The sequence below is a fragment of the Oncorhynchus kisutch genome, linkage group LG22, assembly GCF_002021735.2.
Source record: "Oncorhynchus kisutch isolate 150728-3 linkage group LG22, Okis_V2, whole genome shotgun sequence".
Taxonomy (NCBI): Eukaryota; Metazoa; Chordata; class Actinopteri; order Salmoniformes; family Salmonidae; genus Oncorhynchus; species Oncorhynchus kisutch.
This window is the reverse complement of record NC_034195.2, coordinates 16634209-16649338: the sequence shown is the minus strand read 5'-3', so window position 1 is coordinate 16649338 and position 15130 is coordinate 16634209. Positions and strand designations below refer to the sequence as shown.

General features: G+C 44.9%; 1 protein-coding gene across 5 annotated transcripts in view; it reads right to left on the bottom strand.

Moving 5' to 3' along the window:
• The window catches only part of LOC109867612 (membrane-associated guanylate kinase, WW and PDZ domain-containing protein 2), a 297617-nt gene that overhangs the window by 149495 nt on the left and 132992 nt on the right, over positions 1–15130 (bottom strand). The gene's annotated exons all lie outside the window — the stretch shown is intronic.

The following is a 15130-nucleotide window of genomic DNA, read 5'->3' as shown; positions in this document are numbered from 1 at the left end:
GTATAACTTCAGTTTGAGTGGTTTGTGTGTGTGTCTTGCATCTCGGATATTAAAACAAATGTTGAATCCTCTGCATTAGATGACTCATTCATCTTTTCTCTCTTACTTACACACACACACACACACACACACACACACACACACACACACACACACACACACACACACACACACACACACACACACACACACACACACACACACACACACTCCCCCTGACCATCAGAACACTGCAGGAACTCAACTGAATCATATCTGAGCCCAGGAAGGAAGCACACTCATACAAGGGGTGGTTCATAGAATTACATATACAGTGGGGCAAAAAAGTATTTAGTCAGCCACCAATTGTGCAAGTTCTCCCACTTAAAAAGATGAGAGGCCTGTAATTTTCATCATAGGTACACTTCAACTATGACAGATAAAATGAAAAAAAAAAATCCAGAAAATCACATTGTAGGATTTTTCATGAATTTATTGGCAAATTATGGTGGAAAATAAGTATTTGGTCACCTACAAACAAGTAAGATTTCTGGGTCTCACAGACCTGTAACTTCTTTACGAGGCTCCTCTGTCCTCCACTCGTTACATGTATTAATGGCACCTGTTTGAACTTGTTATCAGTATAAAAGACACCTGTCCACAACCTCAAACAGTTACACTCAAAACTCCACTATGGCCAAGACCAAAGAGCTGTCAAATGACACCAGAAACAAAATTGTAGACCTGCACCAGGCTGGGAAGACTGAATCTGCAATAGGTAAGCAGCTTGGTTTGAAGAAATCAACTGTGGGAGCAATTATTGGGAAATGGAAGACATACAAGACCACTGATAATCTCCCTCGATCTGGGGCTCCACGCAAGATCTCACCCCGTGGGGTCATAATGATCACAAGAACGGTGAGCAAAAATCCCAGAACCACACGGGGGGACCTAGTGAATGACCTGCAGAGAGCTGGGACCAAAGTAACAAAGCCTACCATCAGGAACACACTATGCCGCCAGGGACTCAAATCCTGCAGTGCCAGATGTGTGCCCCTGCTTAAGCCAGTACATGTCCAGGCCCGTCTGAAGTTTCCTAGAGAGCATTTGGATGATCCAGAAGAAGATTGGGAGAATGTCATATGGTCAGATGAAACCAAAATAGAACTTTTTGGTAAAAACTCAACTCGTCATGTTTGGAGGACAAAGAATGCTGAGTTGCATCCAAAGAACACCATACCTACTGTGAAGCATGGGGGTGGAAACATCATGCTTTGGGGCTGTTTTTCTGCAAAGGGACCAGGACGACTGATTTGTGTAAAGGAAAGAATGAATGGGGCCATGTATCGTGAGATTTTGAGTGAAAACCTCCTTCCATCAGCAAGGGCATTGAAGACGAAACGTGGCTGGGTCTTTCAGCATGATCCCAAACACACCGCCCGGGCAACGAAGGAGTGGCTTCGTAAGAAGCATTTCAAGGTTCTGGAGTGGCCTAGCCAGTCTCCAGATCTCAACCCCATAGAAAATCTTTGGAGTGATTGAAAGTCCGTGTTGCCCAGCAACAGCCCCAAAACATCACTGCTCTAGAGGAGATCTGCATGGAGGAATGGGGCAAAATACCTTGTGAAGAAAACGTTTGACCTCTGTTATATACCCTTTGTTGGCAATGACAAAGTATTGAGATAAACTTTTGTTATTGACCAAATACTTTTTTTCCACCATAATTTGCAATAAAATTCATAAAAAATCCTACAATGTGATTTTCTGTATTTTTTTTCTCATTTTGTCTGTCATAGTTGAAGTGTACATATGATGAAAATTACAGGCCTCTCATCTTTTTAAGTGGGAGAACTTGCACAATTGGTGGCTGACTAAATACTTTTTCCCCCACTGTATAATCAGAAATATAGTTGCAAGCAACCATGGCAGGGTTCAAGTTATAGCCCCACAGCGTCCCCTTCAGGACAAATTGGACACAGCCCTAGGATGAGCTAGGTCTGTACTCCTTTACACACTGGCCAAATATCACAACCCCAAATCAAGCAGATCATGCAACATCTACTGTATATAAATCAATTACACAATGCATGACAAGCAAACACAAAAAGGAAAACACAATCATGAAACAAATACATTATTCAGTAAACAAGCACATCTAACATAAACATGAATTGCCTTTAGGTACCAACTTTAAGGAGTTTTGGAGATCATTCCCCATGAGGTGCAAAAAAACTAAAAGCAGATTTACCTAACTCTGTTGACATTGAAGGGATCTCCAGGGTTAGCCATCCCTGAGTCCAGGTCTGGTAACTTATACGTCTGAAGATCAGCAATGAAGTAAGGTGGAAGTTGGTGGAAGTTTATGCAAGAGGGCTTTTAAGACAAAAAGAGCGCAATGCATCGATCTACGAGACTTCCTGATACAAAATGTAATGATGTGTGCTGAGCCCGTAATAAAGTGCAATGCACGATGATAAACTCCATCCAATGGTGTTAATACAGTGGCAGCTGCATTCAGATAGACGATATCCCCATAGTCAATTACCGTAATGAATGTTGACTGAATGATTTGTTTTCTGCTTTTTAATGAAAGATGGGACCTGTTCATATAGAAGTCTATTTACATTTTTTATATCTTAACCAACTCAACATGCTTTTATATATTTATAAGTGGGGACACGATCCATAGCATGTGTTAATACAAAAAAAACAATGTTTTAAGTGAAATATTAGCTTTTGTTTGAAGCCGAAAAAGACAGGAAATTCAAAAGCTAATTTGACTCATGCACTAACAAGGCTTTTCAGCATAAGCAGCTTGATTTGTACTTTATTGACCTAATATACTTCAACAACAGATGTACTCACATTGGATCGTTTAATTAGGATTCAAGCCCTCTCTCAAACAGCCTAACACATACTCTTAGAGTAGGTTTACCCCTTTAATCTACTTATTAATGTAAATGTGTTTTTTCACGTAAGACATATTCCACTTCCAGTCAATCAAACATTATGGGGAGGTTTTCCCAGACACAGATTAAGCCTAGTCCTGGACTAGAAAGCAAGATCAATGGAAAATCTCCAGACAAAAAGTATTTCTAGTCCAGGACTAGGTGTAATCTGTGTCTGCTCCTTAACCCTACATTTGACCAAGCATAATACATAAGCCTACTGAGACAAGGTAGTTTACAGCTTTAGAACATATTTTGAAGTTATACATGGTTTATGTTCCTGTTATAAACAATGGGGTAATGTATTTGTACTTGTATTTATTGTGGATTCCCAATAGCTGCTGCCAAAGCAGAAGCTACTCTTCCTGGGTCCAGCTAATTTAAGACCGTTTATACAATTTTAAAAACATTGCAATACCTTCACAGATTTCCAACACCCTGTGTGACCTCAGGCCCCTATTCCACCACTACCACATATCTACAGTACTAAATCCATTCGTATGTACAGTGCGTATGTTATCGTATGTGTATGCATGTGTCTGTGCCAATGTTTGTGTTGCTTCACAGTCCCCGCTGTTCCATAATGTTTTTTTTCTGTTTTGAAATCTAATGTTACTGCTTGCATCAGTTACTTGATGTGGAATAGAGTTCCATGTAGTCATGGCTGTATGTAGTACTGTGTGCCTCCCATAGTCTGCCCTGACTTGGGGACAGTGACGATACCTCTTGTGGCATGTCTTGTGGGGTATGCATGGGTGTCCGAGCTGTGTGCCAGTAGTTTAGACAGACAGTTCGGTTCATTCAACCTCTCATAAATAAAAGAAGTGACAAAGTCAATCTCTCCTCCACTTTCAGGCAGGAAAGATTGACATGCATATGATTAATATTAGCTCTCTGTGTACATCCAAGGGCCAGCCGTACTGCCCTGTTCTGAGCCAATTGCAGTTTTCCTAAGTAATTTTTTGTGGCACCTGACCACGCGACTGAACAGTAGTCAAGGTGCGACAAAACTAGGGTTAGGACCTGCTGTAGGACCTGCCTTGTTGATAGTGTTGTTAAGAAGGCAGAGCACCACTTTATTATAGACAGACTTCTCCCCCTCTTAGCTACTAATGCATCAATATGTTTTGAACATGACAGTTTACAATTTAGGGTTGCTCCAAGCAGTTTAGTCATCTCAAATTGCTTAATTTCCACATGATTTATTACAAGGTTTAGTGAGTGTTTTAGGGCTAACTTATTACTTGACACCCACTCTGAAACTAACTGCAGCTCTTTGTTTAGTGTTGCAGTCATTCTAGTCACTGTAGTAGCTGACATGTATAGTGTTGAGTCATCCGCATACGCAGACACTCTGGATTTACTCAGGCAGTGGCATGTTGTTAGTAAAAAATGTAAAAAGCAAGGGGCCTAGACATCTACCCTGGGGAATTCCTGGTTCTAACTGGATTAGATTTGAGAGGCTTCCATTAAAGCACACCCTATTTGTTCTGTAAGACAACTATTAATTTGAATGCTAGAAGCTTCATCCAAAAGCTAGATTTGATTGAAATACTGGTCTCACAATCACATGCTGACATATCGATTATATCTGAATCCTGGCTCTGTGTCTCTGTTCCAGACTCAGATGTTCATTTAGCTGGGTAAAATGTCTACAGAGCAGACAGAGTGGGTAGAGGTTAAGGTATTGCCATATTTGTTGAGTGCAACCTAGATGTCACTGTGTCCATTTCAACTTATGTTCCGAAACAGTATGAATGCTTAGTTGTAAATGTGGTCCTTGGTCATAATGCACTATTAACGCTAGCAGGAGTTTATCGCCCACCATCAACTCCGGTATCTGGTCTATGCAAATTGTTTGAGTTAACAACCTCTTGGGGTTAGGGGGCAGCATTTTCACTTTTGGATAAATAGCATGCCCAATTTCAACTTCCTGCTACTCATGCCAAGAATTTAAGATATGCATATTATTAGTAGATTTGGATGGAAAACACTCTGAAGTTTCTAAAACTGTTTGAATCATGCCTGTGAGTATAACAGAACTTATGTAGCAGGCTAAACCCAGAGGACTAACCTTTCAGAATTTTTCTTTGAGGTCTCTGTTCAGTAAGTTCTCGTTGGCAAACAATATTTCTTAGGAACTGGTTTTCCTAAGCAGAAATTAACAACATAAATTTGTATGTGCCTAACACAGGGAGAGAGAGAGGAGGGCTCTATTTGGATGTCTTAGATAGGAACTCACAGGTAGCGCCCGAGGAGACGCTGGTGATCGGCGGGGACTGGAACTGTACAATGGATTTTCCGAAAGATAGAAATGGGGAAGAGCCTCATTCATTGTCAGTGGGAGTGTTAAGGGACATCATTCAATCAGTTCGACCTAGTGGATGTTTGGAGAACTAAACATCCAAACATAAGACAGTATACATGTGTGAAGGTTTTTGGGGCTAGGGTGAGTGCAGCCCGACTTGAACGTTTTTACATGTCCAGGAATCAGAGCAATAGGCTGTTGGGCACTACCATTCTCCCGGTGGGGTTTACGGATCACCACATAACCATGGCTCGGCTGTCTATTTCACCAGGGCCTCGGCAGGCATCCTATCGTATGAGTAGAGTATAATAGAGTAGAGTACAATAGTGTATGAGTCTCTGAGTCAATGGTGGGATGTGGGGAAAGTCCAAATTTGGCTTTTCCGTCAACAGTATACAGCTCTCTCATCCTCAGTTTCAAGGAGAGATTTAGGGGAACTCGAGCGTAGTATTAGTGAGATGGAGGTAGAGCTGGTGGGGCAAGGCAATGTAGGCCTCCCGGCTAATTTAGCTGAATTATGTAGGGACCTGGGCAGTTTGTTCCAGGTTAAAGCAAAGGGAAAACTTGTAGGAGCTAGGTTCTCCATGCTCAAGGAGATGGATGCTCTCAGCTCCTCCTCCTTTGGTTTGGAAAGCAAAAGGTATGCATTGTCTACGGCTGTCAGATGGGCAGGTGACCTCTGTGGTGGGGAGATGCAGGAGCGACCTGCAGAGTTTTATACTGAGTTATATAGGGCAGAAATGTGTGATCCTATGTGTGCTCAGGTCTTGTTCGCAGAACAAGAAGAAGGGGATGTGGAGCCTGGGCTGTGGGTGTGGGAGGAGCCTAAGCTTTCTCTGGCACAGACGGATGCAATTGACATTCCTCTGTTGTCCCATGAACTGGCAGAGGCTGTAACCCAGATGTCCCCTGGTCGTGCACCGGGGATTGATGGACTCCCAGTGGAGTTTTATAAAGAATTCTGGGGATAAAAAAAAAAAAAAAAAAAAAAATTATTGAACCAGGTAGGCTAGTTGAGGACAAGTTCTCATTTGCAACTGCGACCTGGCCAAGATAAAGCATAGCAGTGTGAACAGACAACACAGAGTTACACATGGAGTAAACAATTAACAAGTCAATAACACAGTAGAAAAAAAGGGGAGTCTATATACATTGTGTGCAAAAGGCATGAGGAGGTAGGCAAATAATTTTTCTGATTAACACTGGAGTGATAAATGATCAGATGGACATGTACAGGTAGAGATATTGGTGTGCAAAAGAGCAGAAAAGTAAATTAATAAAAACAGTATGGGGATGAGGTAGGTGAAAATGGGTGGGCTATCTACCAATAGACTATGTACAGCTGCAGCGATCGGTTAGCTGCTCAGATAGCAGATGTTTGAAGTTGGTGAGGGAGATAAAAGTCTCCAACTTCAGCGATTTTTGCAATTCGTTCCAGTCACAGGCAGCAGAGTACTGGAACGAAAGGCGGCCAAATGAGGTGTTGGCTTTAGGGATGATCAGTGAGATACACCTGCTGGAGCGCATGCTACGGACCAGTGAACTGAGATAAGGCGGAGCTTTACCTAGCATGGAATTGTAGATGACCTGGAGCCAGTGGGTCTGGCAACGAATATGTAGCGAGGGCCAGCCGACTAGAGCATACAAGTCGCAGTGGTGGGTGGTATAAGGTGCTTTAGTGACAAAACGGATGGCACTGTGATAAACTGCATCCAGTTTGCTGAGTAGAGTGTTGGAAGCAATTTTGTAGATGACATCGCCAAAGTCGAGGATCGGTAGGATAGTCAGTTTTACTAGGGTAAGTTTGGCGGCGTGAGTGAAGGAGGCTTTGTTGCGGAATAGAAAGCCGACTCTTGATTTGATTTTCGATTGGAGATGTTTGATACGAGTCTGGAAGGAAAGTTTACAGTCTAGCCAGACACCTAGGTACTTATAGATGTCCACATATTCAAGGTCGGAACCATCCAGGGTGGTGATGCTGGTCAGGCGTGCGGGTGCAGGCAGCGAACGATTGAAAAGCATGCATTTGGTTTTACTAGCGTTTAAGAGCAGTTGGAGGCCACGGAAAGAGTGTTGTATGGCATTGAAGCTCGTTTGGAGGTTAGATAGCATAGTGTCCAAGGACGGGCCGGAAGTATATAGAATGGTGTCGTCTGCGTAGAGGTGGATCAGGGAATCGCCCGCAGCAAGAGCAACATCATTGATATATACAGAGAAAAGAGTCGGCCCGAGAATTTAACCCTGTGGCACCCAGATAGAGACTGCCAGAGGACCGGACAGCATGCACTCCGATTTGACACACTGAACTCTGTCTGCAAAGTAATTGGTGAACCAGGTAAGGCAGTCATCCGAAAAACTGAGGCTACTGAGTCTGCCGATAAGAATATGGTGATTGACAGAGTCGAAAGCCTTGGCAAGGTCGATGAAGACGGCTGCACAGTACTGTCTTTTATCGATGGCGGTTATGATATCGTTTAGTACCTTGAGCGTGGCTGAGGTGCACCCGTGCCCGGCTCGGAAACCAGATTGCACAGCGGAGAAGGTACGGTGGGATTCGAGATGGTCAGTGACCTGTTTGTTGACTTGGCTTTCGAAGACCTTAGATAGGCAGGACAGGATGGATATAGGTCTGTAACAGTTTGGGTCCAGGGTGTCTCCCCCTTTGAAGAGGGGGATGACTGCGGCAGCTTTCCAATCCTTGGGGATCTCAGACGATATGAAAGAGAGGTTGAACAGGCTGGTAATAGGGGTTGCGACAATGGCGGCGGATAGTTTCAGAAATAGAGGGTCCAGATTGTCAAGCCCAGCTGATTTGTACGGGTCCAGGTTTTGCAGCTCTTTCAGAACATCTGCTATCTGGATTTGGGTAAAGGAGAACCTGGAGAGGCTTGGGCGAGTAGCTGCGGGGGGGGGGCGGAGCTGTTGGCCGAGGTTGGAGTAGCCAGGCGGAAGGCATGGCCAGCCGTTGAGAAATGCTTGTTGAAGTTTTCGATAATCATGGATTTATCGGTGGTGACCGTGTTACCTAGCCTCAGTGCAGTGGGCAGCTGGGAGGAGGTGCTCTTGTTCTCCATGGACTTCACAGTGTCCCAGAACGTTTTCGAGTTGGAGCTACAGGATGCAAACTTCTGCCTGAAGAAGCTGACTGCGTGTATTGGTTCCTGACTTCCCTGAACAGTTGCATATCGCGGGGACTATTCGATGCTATTGCAGTCCGCCACAGGATGCTTTTGTGCAGGTCGAGGGCAGTCAGGTCTGGAGTGAACCAAGGGCTGTATCTGTTCTTAGTTCTGCATTTTTTGAACAGAGCATGCCTATCTAAAAAATGTGAGGAAGTTTCTTTTAAAGAATGACCAGGCATCCTCAACTGATGGGATGAGGTCAATGTCCTTCCAGGATACCCGGGCCAGGTCGATTAGAAAGGCCTGCTCACAGAAGTGTTTTAGGGAGCGTTTGACAGTGATGAGGGGTGGTCGTTTGACTGCGGCTCCGTAGCGGATACAGGCAATGAGGCAGTGATCGCTGAGATCCTGGTTGAAGACAGCGGATGTGTATTTGGAGGGCCAGTTGGTCAGGATGACGTCTATGAGGGTGCCCTTGTTTACAGAGTTAGGGTTGTACCTGGTGGGTTCCTTGATGATTTGTGTGAGATTGAGGGCATCTAGCTTAGATTGTAGGACTGCCGGGGTGTTAAGCATATCCCAGTTTAGGTCACCTAACAGAACAAACTCTGAAGCTAGATGGGGGGCGATCAATTCACAAATGGTGTCCAGGGCACAGCTGGGAGCTGAGGGGGGTCGGTAGCAGGCGGCAACAGTGAGAGACTTATTTCTGGAGAGAGTAATTTTCAAAATTAGTAGTTCGAACTGTTTGGGTATGGACTTGGAAAGTATGACATTACTTTGCAGGCTATCTCTGCAGTAGACTGCAACTCCTCCCCCTTTGGCAGTTCTATCTTGACGGAAGATGTTATAGTTGGGTATGGAAATCTCCGATTTTTTGGTGGCCTTCCTGAGCCAGGATTCAGACACGGCAAGGACATCAGGGTTAGCAGAGTGTGCTAAAGCAGTGAGTAAAACAAACTTAGGGAGGAGGCTTCTGATGTTGACATGCATGAAACCAAGGCTTTTTCGATCACAGAAGTCAACAAATGAGGGTGCCTGGGGACATGCAGGGCCTGGGTTTACCTCCACATCACCCGCGGAACAGAGAAGGAGTAGTATGAGGGTGCGGCTAAAGGCTATCAAAACTGGTCGCCTAGAGTGTTGGGGACAGAGAATAAGAGGAGCAGGTTTCTGGGCATGGTAGAATATATTCAGGGCATAATGCGCAGACAGGGGTATGGTGGGGTGCGGGTACAGCGGAGGTAAGCCCAGGCACTGGGTGATGATGAGAGAGGTTGTATCTCTGGACATGCTGGTTGTAATGGGTGAGGTCACCGCATGTGTGGGAGGTGGGACAACGGAGGTATCAGGGGTATGAAGAGTGGAACTAGGGGCTCCATTGTGAACTAAAACAATGATAACTAACCTGAACAACAGTATACAAGGCATATTGACATTTGAGAGAGACATACAGCGAGGCATACAGTAATCACAGGTGTTGAATTGGGAGAGCTAGCTAAAACAGTAGGTGAGACAACAACAGCTAATCAGCTAGCACAACAACAGCAGGTAAAATGGCGTTAACTAGGCAGAGGGAGAGTCGGATTAACTACACACAAAGCCTGAGTGCGGCTGGGGCCGACAGATAAAACATAAACAAGCAGAATGGAGTACCGTGATTAATGGACAGTCCAGCATGCATCAGCTATGCAGCCAAGTGATCAGTGTCCAGGGGGCAGCGGTGGATGGGGCAGGGAAGCTGGACTGGCGAGTGTTATCCAGGTAAAAAAAACGAACAATGACTAAATAGCTTGTAGCTAGTTAGCTGGTTAGCTTCTGGAGGTTCTTGAGTGTGTTCTAAAATGTTTAAATAATAGCGATTCCGTATCACATTGGGTGAGGCAGGTTACCGGAAGGTATAAACAAATTAAAAATCGAAAGAGATAGAAAGTAAATATGGGTCCAGTGAGTGTTTGGGACGCGGTGATTCAGACGGTTATCAGGCCTGTGCTAACAAGCTAACAGTTAGTAGGCCGGGGCTAAACAAGCTAGCAGTTAGCAGGCCGAATTAGCAAGCAAGGAGATAGCAAGGGCTAGAGAGTTAGCCTTTGGGGGACGTCACGATGGGGTGAGTCTGTTTATTCCTCTTCATGCGGTGACATCGATAGACCGGTCGTGGGTCCGGATATTGTAGCCCAGGAGTATGCTACGGTGGTAGCACAAGGGCTCTGGCCGGGCTAGCTTCAAGCTAAGTGGGTGGAAACGCTAGCCAGGAGTAATCATCCGGGGTTTCGGTTAGCTAGGTAGCTAGTTGTGAAGATCCAGCTGAAGATGTTCCGTTTGCGGTGGGAATCCGGGGATAAAAAAATAAATAGGTCCGTTATGCTCTGGTTAGAGTCGCGTTGTTCAAACTGGCGAGAGTTTTCTGAGCTAAAGGTTAGCTGATGACCGGTTAGCTGAAGACCGCTAGCAATGTTTTTCTGACTGATAGCTGGTAGTTAGCTGGCTAGCTTCAGTCGAGGGGTTCCGGATCCGAAGTAAATATAAATACTTTAGGAAAAATAGCTACATTGGGTGAGGCGGGTTGCAGGAGAGTATTTAGAAGTTGAGGTTTAGCAAAATGTTTTAAAAGATATGCGAAGAAAAACAAAAAACCCGAAAAAAACGATATATACAAAGGGACAAGACGTCTTACTGCTACACCATCTTGGATGAATAATTGTACTGGACCTCTTTTGGGTGTTGCGTGAATGCGTCGGGGTAGGAGAGTTACCAATGAGCTGCCGTCGGGTGGTTCTGACTCTCCTACCCAAAAAAGGGGACTTGTTTGAACTTAAGAACTGGAGGCCTGTGGCATTGCTCTGTGCGGACTACAAGATATTTGCCAAGGTCCTCTCTAACAGACTGAAGTCACATCAGGACTTGATAGTACATAAGGACCAAACATATTGTGTACCGGGATGCTCAATCATCGACAACTTGTTCTTAATCAGGGACATGTTGGACTTGTCGAGAGGTTCTAATGTGAACTTTGGACTGGTCTCTTTAGATCAGATCAGAGAAGGCTTTTGATAGAGTGGACCATGAGTATCTGTTTAATGTGATGTCTGTGTTTGGGAAAAGTTTTTTGACTTGTGTGAATCTATTGTATGCTGGGGCATCATGTATAGTCAAGGTGGGAGGAGGGCTCAGTAGGCCAGTCTGGGTGAGACTGAGCATTAGACAAGGATGCCCTATATCGGGGCAGTTATATACACTAGCCATTGAGTCTGCTTTCAGACCTGCAACGCAAGCTGGTGGATTTTTTCTGGTCGGGCCATCACTGGTTGAAGGCACAGTGTTGTACTTGACCATCCACGAAGGAGGACAGGGCCTGGTGGAACTGGAGAGCAGGGTGTCTGCTTCCTGACTAAAGGTGGTGCAGAGACTGCTGTACCATACTGATGGAGGGAGCCAGCATGCGCTGCTGAGGAGAGCTGGCGGATTAGGGTTGGACCGGCAACTGTTCCTCATGAGGCTGGAGGGGCTGAATACAGCAGGTCTTTGATTTTTACTCTGCGGTGCTGAGGGCCTGGCAGCTGCTAAGGCCCACACGAGAAGGGGATGTGGAGCCTGGGCTGTGTGGGTGTGGGAGGAGCCTATCTTCCACAACCCAGCCATCCCTTTGAGATCGGTTCAGTCAGCCACCCTGCAGAGGCAACTGATGGCAGCGGGTTTACAAAGGCTGGGTGACCTGCGACTGCTGGGAGAGGAAGGGTGGAAAACCCCGGAAGTCCTGGCACAACAAACAGGAATAATGTATCTTAGGCTGCTGGGGAGATTCCTGGAGGAGGTCCAGGACGCACTGTCTGAGCCGGTAAGAGGGGTGTTTGAGTGGCCAAAGGGGGAGGGTCCACCAATGTTTCTGCCACTGCAGGTGACGTCAGAGACTGGGGACTGGCAAGGGGGTCTGGAGGACTTGTTAGAATTTAACATTCCGAGCCTGGGGGAGTTTGAGGGGGTGGGGAGGTAAAGCCCTCTACAACCTCTTATTAAGGTGAGTAACATTAGGAGCGAAGGGAGTGAAGTTACATCAGTGGCAGGGGGTATGTGGGGAGGAGAGTATGGTGGGTTTTAGATGGAGGGGGTTCTACAAACCCCCAGCACCAAAGAGGTCAGGGGACTTCCAGTGGAGGGTTCTACATGGAGCCCTGGCCACTAACAGCTGGTTGGCATGGGTTGAACACGGGTGTTGGCACGGGAGTCGGGCAGGGGTGTTCTTCTGTGTTATGAGAGAAACTGTGATTCATGTGTTTTCTGTGTGTGCCAGGTTAATGCCATTAATGTCTGTGTTGGAATGTCTGTGTGAGAGGTTGGGGGTGTTTTTTATTGTTGGGATTTTTATAATGGGGTATAGGTATTCAAATAAGGAAAAGGCAAAATGTGTTTTGTTGAATTTTCTGTTTGCTCAGGCAAAGTTGGCTATTTGGAGGAACAGGGTGGGGGGGATAACAAGGAGGAACAGGGGGGGGGGGGGTAACATACCCTTTACTATTATCTAAAGGGATGGTCTCTGCACGCCTTTGGTTTTTGGTTATTGTGGTGGTGTTTTGTATCGTGTGGTAGAGGGAAAGGTGAGTATGGTACATGTATGCAGTACAGGATATATTTGGGTGTTTTATTTTAATGGGGGGGCGAGGTTTTAATGAAATGAGAATGTTTCATTTAAAGCAAGACAAAAAGTCTCTCAACACAGCAGGAGAGCAAGAGGCTGACATAGGGAGAGTGAAGGACATAGAGGATTCAAAGGAAAGAGAGAGGAAAAGGATGTGGGGGGGCCGAGAGAAAAGGGGAAGGTTGATGAAAGTAAACATGTATTTGTTTCTGCCTCCCTGTTTGTAGCTGTGAGGCTCCAGGAAATCCCAGAATTCTTCAGTCAGACTGGCAGCAAACAACGACAAACAACATTGGGGCTATGTAATGTACCAATACTAAAAACAGGCTTCCCTTCCTATATTATTGAACCCTTCCCTACCTATATCCTAAACCCTTCCCTTCCGATGTCAGATTCTCCTCCTTTCTTATGTTCTATTTCCTTCCTTCATTTCCTTTCCCATGTCCTAATTCCCTTCCCTTCATTTATCCTAAAACCCACCCTTTCCTAAACTCTCCCATTCCTTTCCAATGTCCTATTCCCCTCCTTTCCTGTCTCCTATTTCCTTCCTTAATTTCCTTTCCTATGTCCTCCCTTCCTTACCTATATTCTATCCCCTTCCAATGTTTTATTCTCGTCCTTCCTTAGGTCCTATTTCCTTAATTAATTTCCCTTACTACTTCCTCCCTCCCTTCCTTTCCTATGTCCCATTCCCTTCCTATGTCCTGAAACCCACCCTTTTCTAAATCCTCCCATTCCTTTCCTATGTCCTAGAACCCCCCTCACTCCATTTCTACATCGTATCCCCTTCTGTCTTATTTCCTTCCCTATCCTATGTCCTTAAACCCTCACCTTCCTTTCCAATGTCCTAGTCTCTTCCCTTCCTATATCATATTCCATTCCATTCCCTTTCCAGCCCTATGTCCTCTCCCCTTCCTTCATAAAACCTCTTCCCTTCCATTGATTTCCTGTTTGCATACCCTTCCCATTTAATATCCCTTCCCACGTCCTATTCTCATTTCCTTTCCTATTTATTTCCCTTCCTTTCCTATGTCATAAAACCCTACACTTACTATATCCTGTCCTATTCTCCTTTTCTTAATTTCCTGTTTCCTTGCCCTTGCTGATTTAGAAGGACATATACTGACTGAATATGTGGAGGCAATATGGCAGCAATTCCCTGTTTTAACAGCATATGATAATTAACTATCCAGTTTAATGTTTTAGGTATTCTTGAGAATATCCCAGTCGGGAGTGAGAGAGAGAATAAAAATAGATTCAAAAGAGGGATAAAGGAGCTATTATAATTCCCGTCACACACAGGTCCTTTACTGGACAGAGAGGAGAGGGGGGGAGTAATCGCGGTTAACCCAGAACTAAAATCTTGCGTAATTTGGTAAGATTTGCAGTCTCCACTCTTGTAACTCTCAGCCAACATCTCCGAACACTGAAAGCTATAAATATTTATATTTACATAACATTAGGAACACCTGCTCTTTCCATGACATAGACTGACCAGGTGAATCCAGGTGAAAGCTATGAGCCTTGAGACATTTGAAACATGGAATGTGTGTGCGTGCCAATCAAAGGGTAAATCGACAAGACAAAATATTTAAGTGCCCTTGAACGGGGTATGGTAGTAGGTGCCAGGAGCACCGGTTTGAGTGTGTCAAGAACTGCAACCCTGCTGGGTTTTTCATACACAACAGTTTCCCATGTAACAAGAATGGTCCACCACCCAAAGGATTTCCAGCAAACTTGACACAACAGTGGCAAGCATTGGAGTCAACATGGACCAGCATCTCTGTGGAATGCTTTCAACATCTTGTAACGTCCATGCCCCAACAAATTGAGGCTGTACTGAGGGCAAAAGTGGATGGGAACTCAATATTAGTATTTGGTATTTTATTAGGATCCCCATTAGCTTTTGCGAAAGCAGCAGGTGCTCTTCCTGTGGTCCACACAAAACATGACATACTACAGAACATTAATAAACAATAACAGCTAAAAGACAGAAATACATAAACTGGTGTTCCTAATGTTTTGTACACTCAGTGTATGGCAATATATAGATACACTATATAAATAAGAGTATGTGGACACCCCTTCAAATTAGTGGATTCGGCTATTTCAGGCACACCCGTTGCTGACAGGTGTA